This window comes from Leptodactylus fuscus, chromosome 5, assembly GCF_031893055.1.
Source record: "Leptodactylus fuscus isolate aLepFus1 chromosome 5, aLepFus1.hap2, whole genome shotgun sequence".
In the NCBI taxonomy this organism is placed as follows: Eukaryota; Metazoa; Chordata; class Amphibia; order Anura; family Leptodactylidae; genus Leptodactylus; species Leptodactylus fuscus.
Window position 1 is genome coordinate 147,367,594 of NC_134269.1, and position 13,170 is coordinate 147,380,763.

Consider the following 13,170-nt stretch of genomic DNA (forward strand, 5'->3'; position numbering starts at 1 on the left):
AAGTGTAATGTGGAACGTGAAACTGGGGGCAGATGAAGGAGAGGACGGCATGACACTGGGGGCAGAGATGGAGGGACATGAATCTGGGGGCAGAGATGGAGGGACATGAATCTGGTGGCAGAGATGGAGGGACATGAATCTGGGGGCAGAGATGGAGGGACATGACACTGGGGGCAGAGATGGAGGGGACATGAATCTGGGGGCAGAGATGGAGGGGACATGAATCTGGGGGCAGAGATGGAGGGGACATGAATCTGGGGGCAGAGATGGAGGGACATGAATCTGGGGGCAGAGATGTGAGGACATGAATCTGGTGGCAGAAATGGAGGGGACATGGATCTGGGGGCAGAGATGGAGGGGACATTAATCTGGGGGCAGAGATGAGGGGACATTAATCTGGGGGCAGAGATGAGGGGACATTAATCTGGGGGAAGAGATGGGGGCACATGAATCTGGGGGCGGAGATGGGGGGACATGAATCTGGGGGCAGAGATGTGGGGACATGAATCTGTGGGCAGAAATGGAGGGGACATGAATCTGGGGGCAGAGATGTGGGGACATGAATCTGTGGGCAGAAATGGAGGGGACATGAATCTGGGGGCAGATGAAGGGTGTATATGAAGCTGGGGGAGAGACGGAGGGGGGACATATAATTTACGGGTGACTGTAGGAGGATTATACAGTGTGCGGGCAAATGGAAAATTAATGAATGGGCGGAGTCAACATAACAGTGGGTGGGGCTAAATTTCCCGCCGCACATTTTGTCCCTCTTTTGGTTCTTCAAAAGTTGAGAGGTATGGGTACAGGGGGCAATGGAAAGATGTTAGAAGGTGGACGGGGGGGGGATTGTTGGGACATCGGGTGTGCGGCACTGCGGAGAGGGAACTGGGGCAATAATATATAATATATAAGTTTTTAGCTGGAGAATAATAATGATGTAGGCTGCTATGCTACTAGCATAGCAGCCTGTTTGGGGGTGGGACTTTCACTTTAAAGGAGTGTTCACATTGCGTTTTTGGCCTCCCTTGCTGGGATACGTTGGTAACCAGTCACAATTAGCTCCCCACTTATCCCTGCACGGAGAACTGCAGGCCCCCCTTTTTTTTTTTAATGGCCAGTTCTTCGTGCAGGGATAAGTTGACAGCTGATTCTGACTGGTGTTAGAGTTAAGTCCTCCATCTTTGTATTTTGGCAGCCATCTTGTACTCTTTCACATATAAACTGTATAAGTATGTATCTTTCTGCTTAAGTCAAGGAGGCCCCTTGTTAGACTTTAAGGAATGTGATAATGAACGTTAATGCATAGGTTGCTAATCATTATCTCTCAAGGGCCTCATTTTGAGAAGATGCAGCTGACTTTGTATATCTCTTATCTCCTTTACATGATGTATGGACACATAACCAACAAAAGTATTAATCTTATGGTATCTGGGCACTCTGTCATATTTTATGGTATATGAAGGTCACTTAGTGTGTGTATAGACACAGAGTCTATGGAACGTGTCATCTTATCTCTTTTGCCATGATATATACATATAGACATAGTCTGGGATGCTAGCTCACACATAAGTATTTTGAATCCTTCTTTGTTTCATGGGAAAGTCCATCCCAGTGTGGAAAGCTATAATGAGATGCAGATTATAATGAGCCTCAGCCAATAGCCATGTGCCAGGCTTGTCTTATATCTCTATAACCAATCATGATTGTACTGATTAGAATAGCCAAGCCAGCTCTTTGTCTGTAATGTATTTAAACTACCTTTTTCTTACAATAAAATCAGAACTCTTTTGATACACCATCATCTTGTGTCTGAATCAGTTCTCCAGGCCTAAAAGAAAGATGGCTGCAGTCCATCTAGGCCTGTTAATTAATTATCTAATTAGGACCTCTACAACATATGGAGGGATCCATATGTCCCTATCACTGGTTACCAACGGATCCCGGCAAGGGAGGTCAAAAACACAATGTGAATAAGCCCTGAGGATTTATTAAGAGGGCTCTTATAGATGGTGTTGGCTCTCTATAGGCGCTGTCACACGTAGCAGATTTTACCTCCAAATAGAATCTGATTAAGCCTTGTAATGCTGCTAAATAAAGGGAAATGTAATACAGAATTGGTATGACGCAAAATAAGGTAGTTTTAAAATGGTAGGGGAGGGGGGGGCCAGACACAGGCTGTATGGGGCCCCAAAATTCCTGATGGCGGCCCTGCGTACAGGTACGTCCTGGCAGAACTAGACAACCACTATCCGGACGTATATAGTCTATGGGCGGTCCGGAAGTGGTTAAAGATGAAATCGACAACATCTGTGAGGAAATAACCCAATCTCCAAATAGCATCAGTCCCCTTTCCTATCTTGCTCCTCATTGTGAACTCTCATTATTTGGCCCAGCAACAGAAGAAGTCTCCCAGCTCCTTTCTTCTTCTTGCCCTACTACTTGCACAAGCAATCCTATCCTGTCACACCTCCTCTGGTCTCTGTCCCCAGCTGTTACAACTCGGTTGACACTGGGTTCACACCTGCACCTCGGTCTCCGTTCTCAGGTTTCCATCTTCTGCAGACAGAGGACGGAAACCTGACAGACCGTGTCCGGCCGTGAGCACCGGTGAGCGTTTTGTGCTCTCCGCGGCGAAACCATTTTTTATTTTTTTTTTACCGGACACAGAGTCCTGTATGTCCGACTTTGTGTCCGGTTAAAAAAAAAACAAAAAAAAAAACGGCTTTGCCGTGGAGAGCACAAAATGCTCACCGGCGCTCACGGCCGGACATTTTCCAAAGGATTATTTGTGGATTCTGTAATCCACATGAAGACTTGGAAACTATTCCCCATTGGGTATTGGGATCTTATTGTATGGGATTTATCAGAGTTGGTATTTGCAGCACATTTTGAGGCAGTAAATGCCCCGATATCTCCTCCAAGAGCAAATTACCTTAAAAGAGAGCAAGTGCTATTCATATAATGCATTTGAGGTCCTAATGAAGTTATGACCCTTCATCACGAGTGCAGTAAAGATTATTCTGAAAATGCTAATTGTTAATAACCATCAATAGCTCACCACTTATGGGACAAGTTTTGTTTCTCAGAGCGATTGTATTTATCAAGCTGTATTTGGCCATAAATAGGATTGTTTGCCTCAGTCTTCATGTGTTCTGAAAGCATTATAGACATTTGCACAACATTTAGGCTGCTGTCAAATGTGGCAGACATGCTACTGAATTTCTGTTGTAGAAATTCAACAGGATGTTTTCCTAAATTTCTTTATGTTTTTGGAAAGTAGAAAATACTATAGTGTATGGTTAAACTCAGACTCTGTATCTACTGCTTACCATTCATTTTTCCATAGACATACACGTCACTTTTGCTTTGATATAACTTCGACTGTGTCCGTATGCAGCCCCTTCACCTGGAAACAGTTTTTTTTTTTTTGCATGGACACAAAGTCCTGCATATATGACTGTGTCTGTGCAAAAAAAAAAAAAACAACAAAACAAAAAAAAACAAAAAAACCACGGTTTCCAGGAGGAGGGCTGCATACGGACACCAGCGATTACCTTTAAAAACCCATTCAAATGACTGGGTTTTAAAACTGACCCCCAGCAAGCCGTCCTTTATCCATTTTCCGTGAGGTTTAGGATGGAAACCTTGGGGCGGACAGCGGCGGTAGTGTGAACGCCCCCTTAGAGAACTAGAACTTGGACAAATAAGTTTCTAGGAACGCTGACCGTATCATACACTATATTTTATTTCAATTTAAGTTGTGGTTCATACCAAACTTGCTCAATCCAAGCCACCCAAACTCAAAACACGTCTTGAGAGGTTCGCCCATCCCTAGTGATCGTACCTTTTTTGTGCCAAACTGCAATCTTGCTGCTCAGAAAATCAACTTTTGATGTTCGGTAGCCGCATGTGAAAACAGGTGCTCTAACAGATGTGGCTGGGATTCCCCCCAGTGAACTGAACATCTCATTTCTATACGGATTATAAATTGATTTCCTTTACAGCAAGATTACACTTTACACAACAACGTGTGTTCACTATGTCACTAGCAGTCCGTACAACAACAGTGCATACAGTAAGTGGTATAGAAGAGATTGCGGTGGTGGTTGATACCCTTTCGCCTTTTTTTAAAAAAAAACATTTATGAATTTGGCATATGAGAATAAATCAATTTACAATACTGTTGGTATGCTGGGGCTAATATGTAGTCACTAGTGTTGAGCTTCATGAGATCGCAACAGAATCCAGTACAAGGGAGCCCTCTGGAGGATGAAAATGAGAATTTATAAACACAAGAGTGGCTCATTGCAAGCTTTACTGTAAGAATTACAGATATAGTTCCCAGTTTTCTTATATTAACACATTTGCAGATACATTTTTGTACTTTATATATCTATAAATAAAAATAGTTGTGCTTGTAAGAGTGTATTTCGTGTAATTTATTGTTATCATGGGGTAATATAGAATATGATAGTACCAGGTATAACTGTCTATCTATCCAGACGCTAGGAAGGGGGGGGGGGAGGGGGTGTACAGCTGCAGGTGTCACACCTACACAAAACCGACGGCTCGTAAGGTGTGCAAAGCTCATGTCATAGGAGTTACAGAAAGGAAGTGTGTGTCTGTGTAATTTTGTAATCCTAACAGCTAAAATGGGCTTCATCCTTCAAGACTATGGATAACTTTCGGAAAGAAATGTTTTTTCAAAGAGTAGAACCATTTCAAGGAGTAGAACCATTTTAATTTTTGATCTTTCATTCATTTTCTGACCCCCGATATACAGTTTGCAACCTGCTACTAGTTTCCATTGCTGTGTTGCTGTTTTTTTTTAATTCTAGAGATATGAGGTCTACGAGTTCAGGATGCTGCTGCCTTCACCAGCTGATCCTGGTGTGGATTTCTCCATTATATAATCCATTCTTTTCCCTCTTCAGATATACTGATATAATGCTGAGATTTGCCACTTGTCAACACTTCCTGTGATGTCTTGCTCCCTCTCCCAGCTATGTAAAGGAATTACATATGCCTGGAGCTGCAGTGGTCATTTGCCTTCTCTTTAAAGGGGTTGTCCCACGTCGCATACTCACTAGTCTTCGCTGCAGTAAATTCTTCTGTTTTCCGGCTTTGTTGCGTCATTGGTGGGCGGGGTTACATATGCAAAGCCAGCGGCGAGAAGTAGTCGCTTCTATGCCACTGGCCCTGCGTGTGCGCTGCCGATGCACTAGGCATCGGACGTACAGCCTTCACAATGTAATACAGACCCGGCATCCGCTGTAATAGAGAGGCGGATGCTGGGGAGTGTAGACGCCGGCACAGGTGAAGCCAGCAGCGGCAGGACCGATGCTGCTATTCCACTCCTCCACCCACCCCCCTCCCCTCCGGAATAGCAGCATCGCTCCTGCCGCTGCTGGCTTCACCTGTGCCAGCAGCGGCAGGAGCGATGCTGCTATTCCACTCCTCCGCCCACCCCCCTCCCCTCCGGAATAGCAGCATCGCTCCTGCCGCTGCTGGCTTAACCTGTGCCAGCGTCTACACTCCTCGGCATCTGCCTCTCTATTACAGCGGATGCCGGGTCTGTATTGGTGGCCCCTTCCCTCCCCCCAAAGTGTAAACTATCCTCCTCCAGGCTCGCTCCCGTGCACTTAGCCCCTCCCCCCCCCCCCTCAGAGCAGCAGATACATCACTTGACTTATGACCAGATAAGTCAAGGGATGTGTCAAAAAAAATAAAAAAATAAAGTAAGATAGTGGACAAACAAAGCAGTTTTAATAATAATAAATTTTATTTATATAGCGCCAACATATTCCGCAGCGCTGTACAATAGCTGAAGCAATGTATTTAGGAAAAGTCTTACATTCACATTAACAAGCAGTATAGATAGGATCCTTGTGATGGACAACCCCTTTAATAGTGGCAATTTTGAGTTTTGTGGGACAGACCTGCAGTAACTTAAAATCACCACTATGAAAGGGAGTGAGCACTGCAGCTCCTGGTATATAAAAAACGTTGGGAACTATGGTCAGGTAAAAACAAGTTACCTGGGGGATTCTGACTATAAGGCCAAATTGTCACACCAGTAGTTGGGGCGCTGCTTTGTTCCACAGCAACCATACTTGAGCCCATCCATTATTGAATCGCAAACAAAACCCGGATTTCTTGCTAAAGATGATATGACTCCAGTCCATACCAATCAAGATTTCTCATTCATAACACCACTGCAATCAAAGGTACTGATAACTGGCTGCCAATGGCAGGAAATTGTCCAGGCAGAGACGGGTGTGGAATGGGTGGTGAACAAGGAAACTGTGAGAGCCGCTTATACTTGTTGGCAGATCAAATGATCCCCTCTACAAAAGGGTCTGTCTGGACCATCCAGAGCCTGTTCACCCCATGTACGTGATCTCATGTAAGCACTGCTCCTAACACCTTCTAACAACTAGTTCTGAATAGCCTAGATGGCGGGCCATTTCTTGAAATGACCATCCTGTATTCTCAGTACCATGATGCACCCCCAAGTAAAGTATTTCAACTGGACAAAACGTATTTGAGTGCATCGTAGTGGCATGTCCAATAGTCAACAATCTCTAACCAAAAGATACACTACCCAATAGTGGCCTTTCAGAGCCTTTTTATAGAGCAGCGAGCGAAGCACCTTGTAATATATCCCACTTGCAAGTTGCAGACTGCTGCCTTCTGTGAGATGGTACATCCTTTATAAGACAAGACTTGTATCTTTTAATGTCCCGGTACTGCTCGTCCCATTCCCTTTAATAGTCCTTGCAGACCGAGATGGTATGGACATTTGCATGTAAGAGTTTCCTCCCCCTTCATTCCTTCTATATATTACCAGAGCCAGCACACAGGGGGTCTATTAATGCACCATGTTGTGGATGTTTTTGTGAACTACACCTGCCTATACTTGCTATTGTAATTTGAGTTGCCAATGTGAAGGTGTGTCCATTATGATCAGGTGACCTTCAGGACCAATCAAGCTCCCTTGACTGGCCTGGAGGAGGAGGAGTTACAGCCCCCTCTAGGGGGGTTGGGGACCTTTTGTCTGGGGTCTTTGTGCGGAGCCATCGAACACATGGGAAGCTGAAAATGGCAGCCAAGTCTCAGGGCACTTCAAGCAGAGATGTCTTTTCCTCTGTACTCAAGATTCTCCTCAGAGAGTGTTTTCCTCTGAAGCTCCAAGCCTACAAGCACTAAAGTTGACAGACCTGGTTATCCATACATCTGGGACTTCTACACGTATCTCTCTATTCAAGTAAGTCTTTGGGACAAATCTATATTTAAGAAGCCCATAGCTAGTCTGGCAGAATTTGAGGGTTTCCCGCTGCTGGCACTTCTATTTGCTCTCCTACATACGTGTACCCAGTTTGTTGAGGACTAACCCCCTGGATACAGGCCATCTTTACAAGTATATACAAGTTTAACTACTCAAGCAACTACTAATTAAACTATCCAAAGCATTCCCACTCCAAGCTCTATCACCTGCTTAATTAGACACTACCTACAAAGATCGCTGTATTGTATATGAAGAATTACTCCATATGTACATTTGTATTACCTTATCCTGCTAGTAAAAGAGCAACGGCTACCCCCGAAACCTGGTTGTCTGTTGTCATTGTCAGATATCACGTGGGGGTGGGTAGTTGGGGACATCAAAAAGGAGATTTTGTGCACATTTGGGACCCAGGGACCCCCTGAAAGCCGGCCACATCTGATATATTACCCGTGATACCAGCCCTGGCCCTCCTGAGCGTTACATTAGGGCTAGTTCACACTGGGTATATTGAGCCTTCAGAATCTGGCTCAAAAAAACGCCTCCCATTGAAATCAATGGAAGCCGGTCATTTCCTTTTTCACTGGTGCTCACGGCCGGACACGGTCTACCAGGTTTCAGTCTTCTGTCAGCAGAAGACGGAAACCTGGAAACGGAGATCGGGCGCTGGTGTGAACCCAGCGTCACTTGGAGAGTCTTACTACTGGTCACATACCATAGCTAAAGACAAGAAGAGCATGAATAATTCATAAATACCACCAATAAGAAGGTTACTTTTACCAACATTTAAATTATGTACCTTTCAAACAGGTAAGAGAAAATGAAAGGAAACGTCAGAACAACGAAGAGACCTCAAGACCTCTGCAAGTGCTATGGAACAAAAATATTATGTCACAAATTATCTTGTGAAGCCAAAGTCAGTAGACTCAGTGTTTACTATACAATTCAATGTTGATCTCAAACCTCATTTCCTAAAACCAGACAAACAAAATATATGGTGTATAAGAGTCATCCAAAGCATCTTTTTGTGGAAGTGCTGCTTTAACCCTTTAAGAATGCAGGGTAGTTTGTATGTTAATGCTTGGCAACTTTTTTCATATTTCCCTTCCCCGCCTCCCAAAATTCATAACTTTTTAATTTCTATGTTGACTTAGATAAGTGATGGCTTATTCTTTGCCTGATGAGTTGTACTTTCATGTTGCACGATTTTGTGGTACATATACAGTGTTGGCCAAGTGTTGCAATCATTTTCTGGAAGAACATGAGTATTATCTGACAGACTTGCAGGGGTGCCAATACTTTTGGCCAACACGGTAATGTTTTAATTAGATTTTATTAACTTTTTTGGGGGGTTTCCATGAAAAAAAAAAAAAAAAAAAAACCTATCAATTTTTTTTGCATTTAGTTTTTACAGCCTTCACTCTAGAATTAAAAATGACATGGCAGCTTTTTCCCGCGAGTCAATATGATCACGGTGATACTATATTTTTTAGTGGTTTTATTACAAATGAGTGATTTTCCTGGGGCCATTCTGTTACAAATGCATCTGCAACAAACCATACTATAAAAATAGAACGCTATATATATCCCTCACAGTGAGCTCTGTAAAAAAAAAACAAGAAGATTGCTGTTGCTTGGTCACATTGTCTAGATAAAAAAAAAAATTATCAAAAAGTCACATGCAACTGAAAACTATACCAATAGAAAGACATTCCCATTAAAAAGAAGACGTCACAGCTTCAATGATGAAAAAAAAAAAAAAAATTCTGACTCTTAGAATATGGTGCTACTGAAGTAAACTATTTTTGGCAAATAAGTAATTTTATTGTGCAAAAACAGTACGACATAAAAAAAACCCTATATAAACTTGGTATCACCATAATTGTACCGACTGGCAGAATAAAGGTAACATGTCATTTATGATGCCCAGTGAAGCATTTTATTATTTTTAAAGGCATGTATATTAGACACCTCCATAAATCCCCCCATCCTCAAAACTCTTCCCACCACATAATTCAAAACAGCATTTGGGAAGTTTGTTAACCCTTTAAGCATTTCAAAGGAATTAAAGCAAAATGAAGGTGAAATTTAGGGTTAAAAAACAAAAAAACAAACTTTCATTCAGCCCTAAAATTTACACATTCACAAGGGGTTAAAAGAGAAAATGTATAACACAATTTCTTATAACCCATATGCAATTGCTGAATAGATACAGAACAGGGCTCAGAACAGAAAGAGCACTATTAAGCTTTTGGGGGGCAGATATTGCTAAAATAGTTTTCAGGTGTCATGATGCACCCGAACCCCCCCAAACATACTCACCTCTCCCCTGAGCTCTGGTATCATCCCAGCGCAGTCTGATCCTGCTGCTCAGCTGTGTACTTTTGTGGAAGTCCTCGGTGGCTGGACTTCTGCAGGAAGAAAGCAATGGAACTGCAAGACAGGACTGCGCTGGGAGACACCAGAGCAGAGAGGACATGTGTATTTTGTTTTTTTCACTTCCCTCCAGCCTAATTAAAAATAAATAAATAAATAAATAAATAAATAAATAAATAAATAAATAAATAAGCCTGGACTATTAAAGTGCCCTTTTAAGTATTTTGACACCAGAATTTAATAACATTGGAGCATGAAAATAAAGATTTCCATTCTGAGTCCTGTTATGTACCCATACAGCAGAATTGGCATGTGAAAATGAAACATGAAAAATGCAACAATGAAAATGCAACATTGGCATTGGAAAATGAAAAATTAAACTTTCCCAATAAAATGTCACTATAGCCCCAAATTTGCAAAGTGTTAGGGTCAGTGCACACAGTTCTTTGGCGCTGATTTTGACACTGAATTCGCCTCCAAAAAAAGCCTCCCAATAGAGTTCTACTGATTTTGAGGCGGATTTAGTGTCAAAATCAGCACCATAAAACTCTGTGTACACTGACCCTTAAAAGGTTCCAATTTCATATGCAATTTCTCCTGAGTAAGGAAATATCCACACATGGATGAAAACTACCGTTTGGGCACACAGCAGGGCAGAGAAGGCAATAGGCGTCATATGGCTTTTACAGGGTAAAATCGTTATCAAGTAACATAACGCATTTGCAGAGTCAATAACATGCCAGTGCAGCGGAGAGTACAAAGAAATTACCTAATTTTTGAAAAAAATATACCTCTCAAAAGATTTATCAAGGGGTACAGTTATTATTTTGACCCCAAAAAGAAATTCATAATTGATGGTACCAAATGAAAACTGAAATTTTTCACAGGTATAGACTTTCAGAGTCCGATATGTCATACACAGCTTATGGCACTGTGAGAAGTTAGCTCTCTTGTTATTATACTCTATTTCCTGCTTTTGGAAACACCTTACATGCGGCCCTAGTCTTTCGCCTGAAAATATAACAGGGCTCAGAAGTGAAAGAGAACCATGTGCATTTGAGACCTAATTTGGTTATTACTCTGTATTTGCAGGCAATTGCAGAGGATCTGAGAAACTACACCCATCCAGAAATTTATCAAGAGGTATAATGACCATTTTGAGCCTATGCCCAGAGGCCCCACATGGTGCAAGTGCCACAGAAAAAAAAAAGTGGTGTTTTATAGTCTCTGAAAAGTGGTTGGGATTCCCATCCACACATTGCAGAAAAATACACAGCAGGCATACTGCAATTTCCAAAACCACTGCAGTTTTGAAAATCGTATTCAGTCAATCATACCTATGGAAATGCCAGTAGTTTCCTGTGGTCCCTTACACAGTAAGTAAGCTGGTGTAAGTGGCTATTTTCTTCTGGCAGCTGGTATGCGCAGTTGGCTCTGCCTGAGGCCCGATGGCAGAGCTGATAGCACATGCCTAGAAGACTGAAACCCAGGATGGAAGAAGACACATGCAGAGGGCGTTCCAGATGAAGATAGAGGCGGCGCTGGAGAGTTCTCTTGCAGCATTGGGGACCGCCCTCAGTGCCGTGAGAGAACTCATTTGCATACCGAAGAAAACCGGGATTTTTACCTAACAGTGGTGCAGAGAAGACATCTAATGGTAGGAGAACCTTTCTTAAGGCTATTCTTACGTGTTAGGGTGCATTCACACTTCGGATACACTACTGATTCTGAACGTTAAAACACATTCAGAATCAGCGCGTATAAAAGCAGATCCCATTCATTTAAATGGGAGCCGGCATATGAGCGTTCCCCATTGAAATGAATGGGCTGCTTTTTTTCTCTATGGGCCCCTTCACACGGTGTAAGTGCTCGGCTCATTCCGAGCCGTACACGCGAGCGCTTCTAACTTCCCATTCACTTCAATGGGAGCTCTCGTAGAGAAAAAAGCAGCCCATTCATTTCAATGGGGAGCGCTTGTATGCCGGCTCCCATTGAATGGGATCTGCTTTATACGCGCTGATTCTGAGCGTGTTTTAACGTTCAGAATCAGTAGCGTATCCGAAGTGTGAATGCACCCTAAAGTGTATCCAATGTTGTCATGTGAATGGATCACCACCCCCAGATCTCATTCCAAAGAAAACTGGTGTCCTTATCAACTTTGACTGAGGCCATAGGAGAAGGAAGGGGAGGTGGGGGTGGTTAATGTCTGCGATCAGTGATCAGGGACCCTGTGGCTATGGCGGCTGCCATATTTAAATCGCCCGACATCTGCTGTAACTGTATGGTAGATGTCAGAAACAGGGTTAAACATGGTTGTGTTCATGGTTCAAACCCCTTTAGGCTAAGGCAACATGAAGCGAAATACCGCAAAAAAACCCTTTGGAAAAAAAGGCGGCAGAAATGCATAGCATTTTTTAGTGCATTTTCGCTGAGATTTCTTTTGCAGACTTTCTGCCCTTATTATACTAGCTATACAGTAAATGTCAGCACTTCCTTAGGTATACTTGACATGTTGTGATTTTCAAAAATGCAGCTTTTTCCCTGCAGTTTTTTTTTTTTTTGCAATATGTGTATGGGATTAGTCAGAATTCCATTCTCTTTGCAGGTAATGTAAAATGCTGTGTTTTCGCAACATGGAGCTTCAGCCTCAAGGGAACTACAAAAAGGGATGGGTTTCCCTCATCTTATATATGCATTAGACCTAATACTCTTTGGGCTAGTTCACATGGAGTTTTTTTTACAGGAGGATTTTGAGGCAGAATCTGCCTCAAAAACCGCCTGCAAAAAAGGCTCCCATTCATTTCAATGGGAGTCGCTTGCTTCTTTTTCCAGCTAGCAAATTTTTTTAAGATAGCGGGGAAAAAAAAGCAGCAACATGCCCTATCTTTCCATGGATTCCGCAGCTCAGACAGCTGCGGCATGAGACTCCCTCCTGACTAGGCCCATTTATTCGGGCCTAATCAGGAGCCAGATCCCAACGACTTCCCGTTGTGGCTAGCCGTGCGGAGAGTTCACATGGTGAAAAAGGTTTCTGCTGTGTCAACATACCCTTACTGTATTTTGCAATGTAGCTTGTCAACTTATGCTTCATTCACATTTGCGCCCCTGTCCAGTGTTTGCTATATATATATATATATATATATATATATATATATATATATATACACACACAGTGGCAAGCTACTACAATGTAATAAAGCAAATAATATTAGAGTGTGACAAGTGGAGGGACAAGAGTATTCATGTGCAGCTGCATTAGGTGAGGAGAAGATCTTGCTTCAGAAGAGTTCTGCTATGCTGATAAGGCCTTATTCACATGCCCACATTTCACATACATAAATATTCAGACATCAGTATTTTGATGTGGACCATAAAGTGGAGAATGAGGCCACAGGCTAAGGACCCATGTGGTGGGCTCCAGCGAAAAAGCCCTGTGGGAGAAACCGTGATGTAGAAACACATTGTGTTTTTTCCCATAGTGATCTTCACAGAAAGTCCACAGAGGTTTC